Here is a 15000-nt window from a genome sequence, read left to right as displayed (position 1 = left end):
GCCTCGTAATTGCTTCGTGCACCTACTGAACTATTTCATCGGGAATTCTGATATGCTCAACGTACCCTCCCGCCTCTTACTTTTTTTTTCTTTTTCTTTTATTTCAACGTCCCCTTGTGATATTTATGCCTAAATTACCATGTGAGTTAACTGCTTTCATTCATCCACCAAATTTTCTAATGCCCATCGCTTATCATTCCAAAGTGTTATATACTCTTACTTTATTCTTGCCAGCATTTACCATTAACTTCCTCCAAATTTTACGTTGCTGCTCTTGACTTTCATCAAACATTGCAGTTTTGCCATTCCAGTCAAAACATTGGACTTATCCCCCATCTTGGTATTATTTGCTTAGTTTCTAGTGACTGTCATCAGAGCCGTTAAACACCCCAGCCTGAACCGTACTTGTACACCAGAGAAGACACTCCTGCCTCTGTAGTCTTAGAGAGGCTTATGACATCAAAAATCTTTTCGGTGTATATTTCCCTACACATCGCATCCCAAATCTATATCCTTCATTGTAAGATCGTTTTTTTCGGGATTTTCTTCACCTTGCAACCACGCTCGTCTTCCTTAAGGAAGCCTTTCGTCATCTCGCAGAAGGGGGACAGTGCCGTCAGTACACTTGGGGTCATTACTAAAGGGTGTTTGCAGCGTCCTTTAGGCCCCTAGCTGCACCCCCTTTTTAAGCCTTTTACCCGACGTCTGTTCTCGCCTCCTTTCTTCAGTCTTGCTGTCCAGCCTCTCCAACTATGTAGGGTTTTCTCCTAGTTCCACCTCTAGATCCTTGTACATCATGCCCTTAATTTTCAGGGACTCTTTATCTTGCTGTCCAACCACTCCAGCTCCTTCTTTTCACTTTCTTGAGCGCCGAATGACCTAAAATTTCATCACATCTTTCCTCATCTGCCCTACTTCCACAGTCAAAACCATCTTTGATATGCGTATGAACGTTTTATCCATATAATTTTTACATTGCTACGATTTCTCATATCCAGATGATCTGTTTATTCGTCTCATTCTTTGGTAACATTTCCCTCGAGGAAACTCAACTTTGCCTATATATTCCTCATATAGGGGACGGCAGACTGTGGAACTTAGTAGACGGCAGTAAATGTTCATCGCAGCCACCCTGTGGCGCCAACTGCACTGCTTTCTGCTTTATGCTTTTCATCTGCTCCCTTCAGTCTCTTCTCACTCAGCTGTCCACCTTCTTTTAACTGTACCTAGCCCCGTTTCCACCTTTCATCCAAGAACAAATCCTTCAGGTAAGTCCTACGGGAGTCTGGAAATATGACGTAGAAATATCTCCGGTTATTCATCTTACAATAATATCCATCAATATACATCATAAGTATTTCCCCTTACCGTCTCTTCTTTCTCAAGGCTACGCTTCAGTGGATATTCTTCTGATATTCGATTCATTTTTGTAACACCTCCTCAAGATTCATTGCTCTCATTCACCCTAGGCTTTCCATACTTATTAGTTGTGTTATCTGTCTCCTTATCATATACTTCAACATTCACATAATACAGAACATTCGCTGTTTCCACACTGAAAATCAAAGGGAGAGATTCACTCTTATAGAAATTTCCTTAATTATCATTATTGTAAAAACCATTCTTTTACCGTTTTCACATCCTGCCATGGTCTCTCTCTCTCTCTCTCTCTCTCTCTTCTTCTTCTTCTTCTTCTCTCTCGTTCAAGAGTTCAAGAGAGAGAGAGAAGAACAGCCAACATCTTCCACTAGTCTGCTAATCTTAAGGATTTCCATTGATCTCATTCTATACCTCAAATTATTTGGGCTCTTTTTGGCTCTCATAACCCGCTTCCTCTCTGTATCTCTGTCGTTTTCTCTGTCTCTCTTCATAAGCATCGTCAGCCCTTTTGTTCAAGCCTCCATAGAGGTATTTACGTCATTCGTGGTATTCTGATCATTTACAGAATTGCGGGAAAATTTGCCCATATAGGCCTAGAGGTTGATGGAATTTCTCTGCTCTATTTTTCACTTTTGCGAGAGGAACTGTAATTACGAAAGTTACTCGGACATTTGTTCAGAATAAGAGTACTCTTATTGGAGGATGCTCAGACGACTTCAGAATTACAATAATTACGATAAGTAGGACATTTCTCCCAAAATTAGTTACCGCTGGTCGGAGGCTCACATACTCAAGGGGGAGAGGTTAGGATCAGCAATGATTATCTTATAGGTATTGATAATGGGACTTGCAGTACCAGTAGTGTGAGAAGTATTTGAATAATTGCACTCTTATCAGTAGTAGCAATATTAGAAGTAGTGATGTCAAAGTATTATTGGCCGTAGGAGCAAATACTGACTGAACATTAGTGCTAGCAATAGTATAGGAGCGCTCGCAGGAAAAGTGAAATGAAAATTCGAAGTCACTGAGCTTTCGTCAAAAGACCTGATCGCATTAACAGAAAGGAGAAAGGGTGCCTTTGCTCCTTTCTCTTATTGTAATCATGTCTTGAAAAAAAGAAAACTGCTCAGTGTCTGCGAATTTTCCTTTCACCTTTCCTGCAAGCGCTTCTATACATTTACATTCCACGGGACCATTGTGGTAGTGATTGAGGATGGTAATATATTAACAAAAATGGCTAATATCTGTAGCAGTTGTAAAATAGTAACAGTAGCAGTAGTAGAAGCGTAGAAGTCGTTGTAACAGAGCAGGAGATGAAGATATTAGGCATAGCAATTACCAGTGGGAGAATTTTATTTTCAGAAATATCGCTTTTGAAGCCATGACGACACACTTTGGCTCCGGACATTTAGTCCTCGCTCGGCAGCAGCCCTACATCGCGAGTTGGTGCCTGAATTCTTTCGACTGGGGAACCAAAATCGTTATTGGAACCGTTTACTCCCACTTTTTTTTTATTGTTATTATAAACCTGGAATGTTATATCTCTCCCCCACGTTTTCTCTTTATTATAAAGGAGGAATTTTATATCTCTTCACTTACGACAAATTTTATCATTTCGCTTATACACCTTCATAAAAGTATAACTTAAAATTATTAAGGGTCGCATGCGTGTACACAAAGGTGCACTATTTCACGTACACATCTACACACGTAGATAACATCCCACATGTACCCCTTAAGTACCTACATAATTCAAGTACAAACACGCAAGTATACAGTCACTTAAACGTTTTTACATATTCCAATCTACTTTGCTTCCGCAGTAACACGGTTACTTAGGCTCGTAGAAAAAAAAATTACTGTATACTTGTACATATGTACTCACAAGCTTATGCGCGGAAACGCACGTACGACTACGTCTTGTGCAAGGTCTTAGACCTGGATCCTGTGTACACGTGCATAGTCAGGCGTGACGCACAAAGACGCAGTTAATGATATGCTAAGGAAAACGGAGATTCAGACGATAATTACAAAATGTTTTACGCACCAAAAAGTGAAGATGAAGAAATGAGAGTACATCACTTTGGCACCATTCTCTCTCTCTCTCTCTCTCTCTCTCTCTCTCTCTCTGATCAACTGTACATACCTTTAGAAGCCCTTCATTTTCCGGAAATTATCCTTTTTTATATTATTGGTTATAACGTAAAAAAAAACACTGAATAAACCGTTCGGTTCACCATAACAGTTTGTTTTAGCGATATTATTTTCAATTAATTCAACACTATGCAAAATAGAAGGTCTGTCGAACAGAAAGACAGATATTCCTGGCGTTATGTATTTTTCCAACACGGGGTATCGCCCCAACACTCGTACTGTGGAGGCACGAACCTGGCACTAGCGCCGCCCACCTTTTCGCATGCCCGGACAGGCCGGCACCCATCACACTTATTTTCGGTGTGTTTCACCCTCGGTTGCTTGACGTTTTGGCCACTCACGACTCCGCCACGGCGCCCGTCGGCGACATCCGTCGAAGGGGCTCAAGTGAGCCCATGATTGCATGATTTTTGCGATCACTGACACCTTCTTCTCTATACCCACCTTAGCGAAGGGAGACACTTTCTCTGAGACACGCACACAAGACATCCTTGCTGTTTCCCCTCTCCGCCAGAAGGCTGGCCCACACACCAAAATATCACCCTGCAGGGGTGAGAGGGTTTCGGGTGCCCTGGGGGCTTGGTGTTGGGGGCCTTTGGTGGGAAGGGGCAGAGTAGTGTTCTCACGCCCTCTTGTTGTCTGATTCGAAGTTAACTTGGATGGAAGATCTCATAGATTTTTAGATGAAAATTCTAATTCACAAAATGGAAGCATTCCCCTCGTGAGACTTTAACGCAAGATGAAGTTATTTTTTAAAGTAACCTCTGTCTTCTTTTATTTCTTCTTTCTCTTTTTCTTTTCATGAGACTTTGAAGCCAGAACAGTTGCATCTGTGTTCATTCTGCTCAACCCAGCTTGCGCATTAGAATCCTTATCAGATTGTCGTTTGGCCATTTAACGCTTTGCGGATCTTCTTCCGTTTCCGATTTGGTCTTGATCTTGAACTTCTGCCATTTTTCAGCCGGTCATTCTCTGAGAGATTTTCTCGCTATTTTCTTGCTGGGCTTAACAATGGAGGTTATATTATAATGTCTGCCTGTGGATTTTTTTCTTAGATTTTACTGTCTGTTTTATAGACTAACGTAATTTTGTTAAAGCTCTTGTTTGGCGCATCCTTATTCATCTTTGTTTAACCTTAACCTCATTATTTACTTGTTCTTCCTGTGGATATTGTAGTTTTTTCTCAAGAGTCCCGGTAAATGCTCACTCAGGTTTTTCAGTTTTTATGGTACTTTTTGCTTAACTCTACTTGTATATTTTCCCTTTAGCCTCCCTATGTAAGTGTATAGTTGTACATCCCATGTACATAGTATTTTGGTCTCCATGTGTGGGCATTTGCTATTTGCGTGTGCTTTCACATCGAGTCTGTAGATTTTTTGTCTCAACAATCCTATACATCGTTTTCAACACATGTCCCTGGTGTGTTTTCTTTATGGGTCTTTTCTAATACTTTCCAGTCTGTTTTGAATTCTTAGGTTTCCCTTTTTCGGTCACGGCTTTCATTTTCAGTTTTCCACTCTCCCCCCAAGGTTTTCATTCCGTCAGTTTTTTATTCTTAGTATTCCACTTTTGGGTTTTCTGCAAAAAACTATTGTGCCGGCTTTGTCTGTCCGTCCGCACTTTTTTACGTCCGCACGTTTTTCTGTCCGCCCTCAGATCTTAAAACCTACTGAGGCTAGAGGGCTGCAAATTGGTACGTTGATCATCCACCCTCCAATCATTAAACTGACCAAATTGCAGCCCTCTAGCCTCAGAAGTTTTTTATTTTACTTGCTGTTGTGTTAGCCAATCGTGCTTCTGGCAACGATAAAGTATAGGCCACCACCAGGCCGTGGTTAAAGTTTCATAGGCCGCGGCTATTACAGCATTATACCGAGACTACCGAACGATGGATCTATTTTCGGTGGCCTTGATTATACGCTGTAGCGGCTGTACAGAAAACTCGATTGCGCCGAAGAAACTTCGGCGCATTTTTTACTTGTTTTTTATTGCCCATTTTCTCAATTCAAGGTCTTCCGCTTTCTTTCAGTATTGTCCGTCTGACTTTTCCATTTTCTGTAATTGACATTATCATCAGCTGTCTATTTTTGTAATGTGGTTTTCTGTAATGGCATTTACGTCCGTCTGTCGACTCACACCTAGGAGTGATTGGAAGGTGCTTATGGTTATTAATGCAATGTTTTTGTGTGAGTGTTTCAGTAAGTGGGTATGCCCCATTCTGGCCCCTGCCGAAGAGGTTAGGATTGTGTTTCAGGGTTTTTGCCTGTTTGTGTGTAGCATTAGGTTGAAGCTATTAATTTTGGTGACTACCTTTAGATGGTTAAATCATTGCCTTATCCTTTTTTATGCACTTGAAAAATATATCATCTGGAGTGAGTCGCTAAATGAATTTTCCCAGTGAACTTTGTCAAGATCTGCTCCATTCTTGGGGCATTTTGATAAAAGCCCACGCACAGAGCGACAGAGGTCAGAGTATTGAGTTGGCATTGGCGAGGACATGTGCCGTTTTAGTGATTCTCACTAAATGACTCTTATCATGTTTTAGTTGTAGGTGCGTTCTGGTGAAGAATTACTAGGGCCGTAGATTGGATACTGAGATTCATTCAGTGATGTGTTACCTTTGTGGAGGTTTGTCATCTTTGATTGGGATTTCAGTCTTAGTTTTTCACTTTCTGAGATTGAATTCTGAAAGTCGACTGCTTTTATTGACTGATTTCACGTCATAGCCTTTCGTTATCTGACAAGTTTTCAGCTACTTGGCCAATGTCTGATTTCTGTAAAAGATTAGTTCTTGGTCTACTTTCTGTAATGTTTTCATTCTTACTATTCCACTTTCTTCTAATATTTTCCATTCACGGGCTTTCCCTTTTATTGTTTTAATTTTTAGTGTTATTTCTGTCATTGATTTCATTTTTAGCTTTCTGCTTTCTTTCTGTTTCGGAACATCATCTTTTTGTCAGTCATAATTCCTAGATTTCTGCCCTCTTCCATTTTCGTCATTCTGTCTTGGATAATTTTCATAATTTTTTCGTTCGCACAGTTCCTCTTCTTAAAAAAAATTGTGCATTTTTATCAGTATTTTCATTTTTAGCTTCCACTTTCTGTAATGTTGCTTGACTAGAAGCAACATTTCTATCAACAATCCCACCACCATCTGGCTACCCCATATTGCGAGCACCTCTACTCTTAACAGATGTAATCACCTGTGAAATATCTCTGCTAACTATTTTACACTGTCCCTCATAGGCGTGGAGAATCCCTTCAATTAAATTAAAAGTGTTATTTTTCTGTTCAGGGACTTATGACAGTGATGCATCCAATGTGTGTGGCCATTTCTTAACTTGAATGAACTGTTAACGTTTTGTGTGGAAAGGTTTAACAGTTGTAAGTTTAGGAACTCAGGGCAATAATGTCAGTTTTTTAACCTACTATTCCTTTTCTTCAACCACTGATTGCCATCTATTTTAACATGTTATTACATGTTTTTTCCTTACCTCCACAGTTACTACCTATGCCCAACAGCCTTGGCATAAACTTTGCCCTCATCTTTGCATCTTTTCCAGCTTTTGCTTCTGTGTGGACACTCTTACATCTGTATAACTTTAGCAAAGCTCCTGCTGCCTTTCATTCCTATTCTGTTTTGATGAATCACTGCTTTGTTCATTGTCTCATTACTTGGCATTTCTCAGCCACTTTGACCCCCAAATATTTAGACAAGTCATCCACTCCATCTTTTCTTCATCTCTTCAGGAGCAAGAGCCTGAGCTGGCATAAGGCCAGGTTTATCAGCACAACAATCAAAATTCTAGCCCTCCATTTTTAGTGATGTAACATCAGCCAACATTTGCGTTTTACAGTTCATTTACTTTATTTAGTGGTCCATCCTTGTCGCTTTTGATGGTTTTGTACAGTATAATAGCATTTCTTTGGCATATCCTGTGAGCAAGAGATTATAGCTGTGTTTCTGCCCTCAGGAGACATTCTGATCCACATTGGGCCCCCTAGCATTGGTATCATGGCGTTGCTCTGGATGACTGCCAGCCTCTGGTGCTGATCCTTTCTGAGACATGTCAGGACTGGTGCTGCATATTCTGCTTGCTCCCTGATAGTTTGTGGAGATTACAGATTGACATAAACTGAATTTATTACAGCATGTGGACTTTAGAGCTAATCATTAAATATAAAGAATGATGTAACTGGAGTGCTGAATGTCTATTGGTCGACAAGTTTTATTCTCTAGCGTAGTCTGTGTGGCAGCAAGGGCACTTCTAGTGCTCCGTAGGACACGTCCTATGTCACGGCAAGCAGCAGAGGGAGATGCAAGGGTGTGATTTTTGTCTGGCCAACAGTTTCGATCAGTTCCATCAATGGTATTTTCAGTCTTATTTGAGAGTATTCTGTTGCTTGTTTCTTCCTTCAGATTCTCACAGATGTCTTGTGGTTTCTTTGAAGAAGGGAGGATGAAGTCTGTGTTCCTTTGTATGCTTAAAGAAGGCCGTTGTTGATTTGTACTCACGGCTTCTGCTATCTGCAAACTGTGGAGTCGGGCTTCTCCAAGCCTTCTAATAGTTCTTCTAATGTTGGTTTCTGGTTGTGGGTGTCTACATTATGTTGGAATATATCCCTTTGGTTGCAGAGAGCTTGCATTCATCGTTGTAGAGAGGTAGTGATGAGACCTTTGTAGCAATTGCTGAGGCCTCGACATGTCTATACGGTACATTTAAATTTATATATCACGTTGGTCGACTCCCACACCTCTGCACGTGGGAGTGGTACTGTTTCGTACAACGAGAATGCTAACCAGATTTAGGTGGCAGTAGATGCATACGGAGATGCTATCGTTATGATCTGCAGGTGTGGCACCATTGGCAGTTATACTTTTCATGGTCTGGACCTCTTGCCATTCCATAGTATTAATTGATGTCTCCTAGTGAGTTAGACGTCATCACTGGTGTACTAGCAAACATATGCATACATATCCAACTGTTTTTGTATGCAACCCTTCTATTAGGTTACTGTCATAAAGTTTTCGTATGCCAACCTTCTATTAGGTTGCTGTCACAGCGTTATTAATTAGGAGCCGCCTAACACGTTCGAACTCCATATGAGTCCCTTTCCATTTGGAACAGTGCATAATTGCACGTCTCACGTACAGAGCTACCACAGAGCATTTATAAGTGTCAGGGCATTAAAGCACTGACCCACATTAGTCGCCCTTTGGTACACTGTAGTATTGTACCTATCTCCTTTCTTCTCCATATTTACATCCAAGAGAGGAAATTGGCCTTCGACACCATATTCATTAGTGAAGTTTAGGCTAGAGTTCCTCTTCAAGGTGTACTTGTAGGTGGGTGGCTTCATCATCAGTATTGATGACAGTGAAGGTATCGCTGGAAGAGAGAGGACGAAAAGCCCTTCTCTATCAAGGGATCACAGAACAGCGGTAGGAATAGATCTGGTTGGGCAGAGTCAGTCCAGAGGTCCACATCAGGCCTTTTTTTATTCCTTTTACCATCTGTGTATTGGGGCTTTTAGGACCTGATTGGAATAGAGACATTCAGTTTTTCCATATTATTTCAAAACTGTAGAATGTTCTTTCTCGTCTGATATACAATACTAGTAATCTGTTGTTGTTTCATGATTTCAGAGCTGGATCATGTCGTTGCTTGTGTCCGTCTGGCATTACTTATGCCAGAAGGATACAGGCAACGACTTCTGCTTGTAGTAGTCACTTAGTTTTATCCTTTGGGGATTTACAAACGTAACCAACAATTTCACAGTAACCAGTGACCTGGTTCAATCAAAAGTTTCACTGCTGTAGCCCTGGTTTCCATTTCTGTGGTTTAGAAATTTAATTCATCATTTTTCATATGTTACATTGGTGTATTCTTCAATGGACTACTACTGCAGCCTGTCCTGTCATTTTTCATATCAGTTTCAACTAAATTTTCAGTTGATGTCTGTTTCATCTGGTTATCTGTTTGTTGCCAAGAGTGAGACTTGTATACCTGTTGCAAAAACTTAGCATTTGAGATTTCCTACGGTATAGTAACATTGGGTTTGCTCTCCTTTGTTCCCACAGCTTTATATGAAAATAACCGAGTGGCCATCCTCCGCTTGTGAGGGGAAGAGTTATAGTTGCTTTCGTGGGGGAGGGGGGGATTCGCGGCATATTCGTGCTCATGGCGATGCAGTCGTCATTAATGTTTCAATCTTTGTCTTCTTAGCTGTCTGCTAATAGTCTCATTTATTGTTCCACTGTCCATCACTGTTCGTATTCTTAGTTTTCTGCTTTTTGTCAATCATTTCATTACCGGTCTTCCACTGGATATATATATATATATATATATATATATATATATATATATATATATATATATATATATATATATATATATACACATATATAAATGTATATATATTCACATACACACACCTACATACATACTTCGCATATACCCTAAGCCCTCTGAGAAACTGGTGTGGCAAACAGTGAAAATAGGCTTCCTATATACTGTACAGTGAATGCATGAATGAAATTGATCACATCACCGTGATTCATATACAAGCATTAAGCTACAAATGTCCTTTAACATCCAATTCGCTCTACCTCGGAATTAATATATTTTCATATATGTTACCCGTCTTTTTCCCCTGTCAGTTCCAATTTTAGTTGTGGGCACCATCGCGTTTAGTTTGTTAAAAAAAAAATTCATTGAAATCCCCCAAGCTGCTGCCCAAGGTTTTAAAGGTATCTACATATCTGAGCCAGATCATGGAACGAGGTGTGATAGACGGCAAAATTGGTGTTTCAGAATATCCCGTTCGCTAGAAGAAGGGAGAGGGGTCCACTCACACACCAGTCGAATTTTTGTTTATAATAGGTACCGCTGAGAGGAAGAAAAAAAGTACTAGTTGAGCATTGGTTAATTCATTTTAATGAAGGAAACTTCTTCATATGGTTGTAATTTCTTACTTTGAAAAGACAGCACATCAGCCATCGGGACTGGTGTGTGTGTGTGTGTGTTGTGTGTGTGTGTTGTATACATACACACATATACATACATACATACATATATAGATATATATATAAATATATATATACATATATATATATAATATATTCATAGGCTATTGCTCGTATTAGGCTTCAGTAAGATATCTGCTGTTTTTTATTTCTAATCCCTATTCTAGAAGATAACAGATGTTGGTACCTGAAGAAGACTGTATGTCTTTAAAAGCTCGTCTTATGTAAGATAAAGAATCTAAAATCTAAACCACCCGTCTTATTGAAGTCTAATACGAGTAATATGAATATATGCATACATATATATATATATATATATATATATATATATATATATATATATACATATATATACATATACATATATATACACAGTGAAGTTATTTTCTGTCTATTTTTCTGATTTATATATATTTATATATATATATATATGTGTGTGTGTGTGTGTGTATATTTTATGTATTATATGTATGTATGTGTATATATATATATATATATATATTATATATATATATATATTATATATATATATATATATATATATAGTATATATTATATATATATATATATATATATATATATATATATATGTATTATATATATATATATATATATATATATATAAAATCTACTGGTTGCTTTTTACCAGGTACGTATGTAATTGTAATTGCAATAGCCACAATGCCCTCTTAACTTCTCGAAGTCTTGGTACTTTTTGGATATGCTTGTTAGTACAAAGCCTTAGATCCGGATGCAAGAAATATGAAGTATTTCTGATGTCTGGTTGCTGGGTTCGAACTCGCATCCCGAGTATCAGAAAAAGGTCACGTTGCCGACCTTATACTTTAGAATTATTTCATGTTTCTTGCATTTGTATCCAAGGCTTTGTATATCAGATGAAGCAAGGAAAAGAGATATTGTATGTTTTAATGATTGTAGTGCAGAAATAATCAGAAATTACCAAAATGAAATGGAAAAAGGTGAGGAAGGAGAGAAAAAAAAATATCAAAACAGTAGCATCATTAATACTAAATGACATAAAGTGCATCAGTTTCTCTGTAAATGAGTATTCATCCCTGACTGATATATGACTACAGAATATGCACTGCGAGAATCTTTGGATCTTTTATTAAAGTGTCTAATTCCTATGGTATTACAAATACCCTAGAACAAGCACATAGGAGTAAGATCAGTCCAGAAATTCTTCCACCGAAAGAAGATTCCAGTATAAGACCAGTCCAGAAATTCTACCACCAAAAGAAGATTCCAGTATAAGACCAGTCCAGAATTCTACCACCAAAAGAAGATTCCAGTATAAGACCAGTCCAGAAATTCTACCACCAAAAGAAGATTCCAGTATAAGACCAGTCCAGAAATTCTACCACCAAAAGAAGATTCCAGTATCCAGCATGCTCTGGGAGTGTATCACCAATTAATAATCCGGAAAGAACTGGTTACTGAAGCTTTAAGCCCAGTTGGAAGAGGTTGGGAACTCGATCGAAGTCATTAAGACCTAAGACGTCTATTGGTAATATTGCCCCTGATGAACTGCCGAAATCGGTATGTTGCAATTGCAGGAAAAGTGAGAACCGGTGCCAAGCAATGAGATGCAACTGCAGAAGAGAGGGGCTCCTTTGTGGGGTCTGCTGTGGCCATTGTTCAAGTGGAGAAGCGGCAGTGATCAGTGATGACTTGTCAGAGGAAGACGAAGATATCTAATGTAGTTTCGATAATATTAGGTATAGCTTTTCTTAAACAAATTACAAATAATTTTGGGACTGTTGTACCTATATATCAGGATCTTTGCTCTTTCATAGGTTGCCCCTTGTACCGTAAAGTAGGTGTTGAAATTGTGTTTAAAACAAAATTTGGAATGTATTGGCTATATTCAGAGATATTAAGTTAAAACTTGATTTGCTTAGTATTTATTAATGTTTCTAAAGTTTTTCCTAGATATTTCTTTTTCAAATTATTTATTTTAGATAAGAGTGAATTGATTATTGTTTTGATATTTCATGATGAAATTGAAGTACTCAAAAAATTAATCGCAATATTTCCAATATTATTGGTATTATGAACTTAATAATTATCTCATGATATATTTTAATATTCTGAATCTTTTTTTTTATGGACTTTTTTTTAATAAATGGCCATTTGTGAGTTACATAAAAAAGACTATGTTTTTCCTATTATTTTACGATGAAATTGAGATACTTAAAATCTCAGTTGCAATATCTCCTATATAATTTGAGATATGAAGTTGAAAGTCACATCATATGGTGTATTTTGATATTCAACATCTTTTTTCGTCCATGCATTTTTTCCACATAAATGACCGTTTTGTAGTTACATTTTTCTTCGTGTGTTGCGATGAAATTGGGATACAATTTTAATTGCAAAATCTCCTATGTATTTTGATATTCTGTATCTATTTTCTTAAATGAACTTTTTTCTTATGAATAACCTTTTTCTAGATACGGAGAGAAAGAAATATTAAATTTGACATCAGTCAAATTTTGAACGGCCATAGCAGCCGAACTATTAGATATTTTGAGACGGGGACTGAAGCATTGGATGTGTTTTTCTGATTCCAAATTTTGTTCTTATATGCCTTCCTTTCACATGAATAGCGGTTTCCAAGTTTTTTTCGTTTAACCATTTTTATGGTAAAAAAAATGCTTCTATTTTGGCCATTAATGTGTGATGATAAAGGAGGTCAAAAAAAATATGTTTCCTACCTTGGAGACACTTTAACTCTTTTTTCGGTGATACTAGACACACATCCCTCCACATTCCCACAAAAACCAGATTCTTTGGAATTTTTTCAAAGAAGAAACCTCATTTCATGTTACTAATATATATATATATATATATATATATATATATATATATATATATATATATATATATGTATATATACACACACACACACATACATACATACATACACGTATGTATAGCACCTTTATATGTATAGATGCAATAATAATTTTTTTTTTTTTTTTTTTTTGTACCAATGGCATGTCCGGCAATTGCGCTTCATCAGTTTTCTCTCTCCATAAAAGAAGATAAGGAATAAGTTCAGATTTTATGCCTTCAGGAAATATATTTGAAAATCCATAGTTAAATAATAACAAAATGATAATAATAAGAGAATATTTAACCTGATCCTAAGAAATTTAAAAATATATAAAAGAGAGTTAGGAGGGCCTCATCAAATGGTCTTTGTTTTTATACACATGCAGAAATCACTTTGCCTGACTGTGAAATTCGAAACTACATCGACAAGACTGCTGGAGACAGATGTAATTTGGAGTTCACAGTTCAAGTGATTGAAAGCTCATTATGGTATATTTTCAACATCTTTTTACATTATAGGCCAACACACACATTTCATTTTTATGGTATAATGCCAGGCTTCAATTGATAATGTGGTAATGTATTAACGCAATATGACGTGTTCATAGAAAACGGAGGAATTTCCTTAGATGTTGCCTACCCATTTTCCTTTCCTTAAGCTCACGGGTGACTCAAATTAATTCGCCGTTCAAAGTTTTACAACTAGACTGCATTAATATTTAATATATGAGTATAAATGAGGGAGGTTGCAAATGTGCATTGAAGTATGCTAGGAAGTAAAAGTCCTTCATCGTCGAGCGAGCAAGGAAGTCTGTCCCATTCAGTGCCTTGTATTTATTTCATGTAGGTATGGAAAAGATCGCGAAGCGTTTTGAGTATTATCACTTTATTATTATTATTATTATTATTATTATTATTATTATTATTATTATTATTATTATTATTATTATTATTATTATTATTATTATTACTAATGCATAAGACGATTGAATCCCGACCATTGTTTCCAAGCGTTTCGTAAAAGTCAGGAAATTATATTTTCAAAACTAGCCAGTGCATTTTAACTTCCAAATGATAGAATTTTTAAAAAATTATTTTATCAGAGAAGTAAGACAAGAATGCTGATAGCGTCTTGACACGTGTTTTTTTTTTTAGTTAAATTTTCTCCTGATAGGGTGTGGCTCCGGAGAAAAGATGACGATCACTGCTAGTTTCACATGTTAACTCATTAATTAGGAACGAATCCCCTGTGCAGAAAACTTCCTGGACATTAGCCGCTTTATGTACATAAACTTTAAGCTTATAGAGTCGCTTCGAATTCCCTCAACAACACTGCCCCATTCAAGGTCCTCCCTCTCCTAAATCTCATTCGCACCATTTGTCCAACTCTTTCCAACCGTCAGTGAACTTTCCGTGGCGCACTGTAGGCATTACTAAAGGTTGTCTACAGCGTGTCTTCGGCCTCTAGCTACGCCCACTTTTTAGCCTTTTAATTGACATCCGTTCCCAATTCCTCACTCCCATTTTGCTGTCCAACCACTCCAACTCCCTCTTTTCACAGTTTTAAACACAGAATGGCT

The 15000-nt window shown here is 37.7% G+C and overlaps 1 protein-coding gene across 4 annotated transcripts in view; it reads right to left on the bottom strand.

Annotated features, from left to right (window-relative positions):
* The window catches only part of LOC136826082 (mucin-2-like), a 71124-nt gene extending 67008 nt beyond the window's left edge, over positions 1-4116 (bottom strand). For 3 of the 4 annotated variants that reach the window (XM_067083065.1, XM_067083047.1, XM_067083072.1), the window contains exon 1: positions 3979-4116. The gene's annotated coding sequence lies outside the window, so the exon portion shown is untranslated. Of the gene's footprint in view, positions 1-3526 lie in introns of all 4 variants that reach the window. The other variant, XM_067083056.1, reaches the window with a different exon arrangement.
* Positions 4117-15000: the final 10884 nt, after the last annotated feature.

The sequence above is a fragment of the Macrobrachium rosenbergii genome, chromosome 3 (genome assembly GCF_040412425.1).
Source record: "Macrobrachium rosenbergii isolate ZJJX-2024 chromosome 3, ASM4041242v1, whole genome shotgun sequence".
NCBI lineage: Eukaryota > Metazoa > Arthropoda > Malacostraca > Decapoda > Palaemonidae > Macrobrachium > Macrobrachium rosenbergii.
Note: the sequence above shows the minus strand (reverse complement) of the source record. Positions and strands in the feature narration are given on the sequence as shown.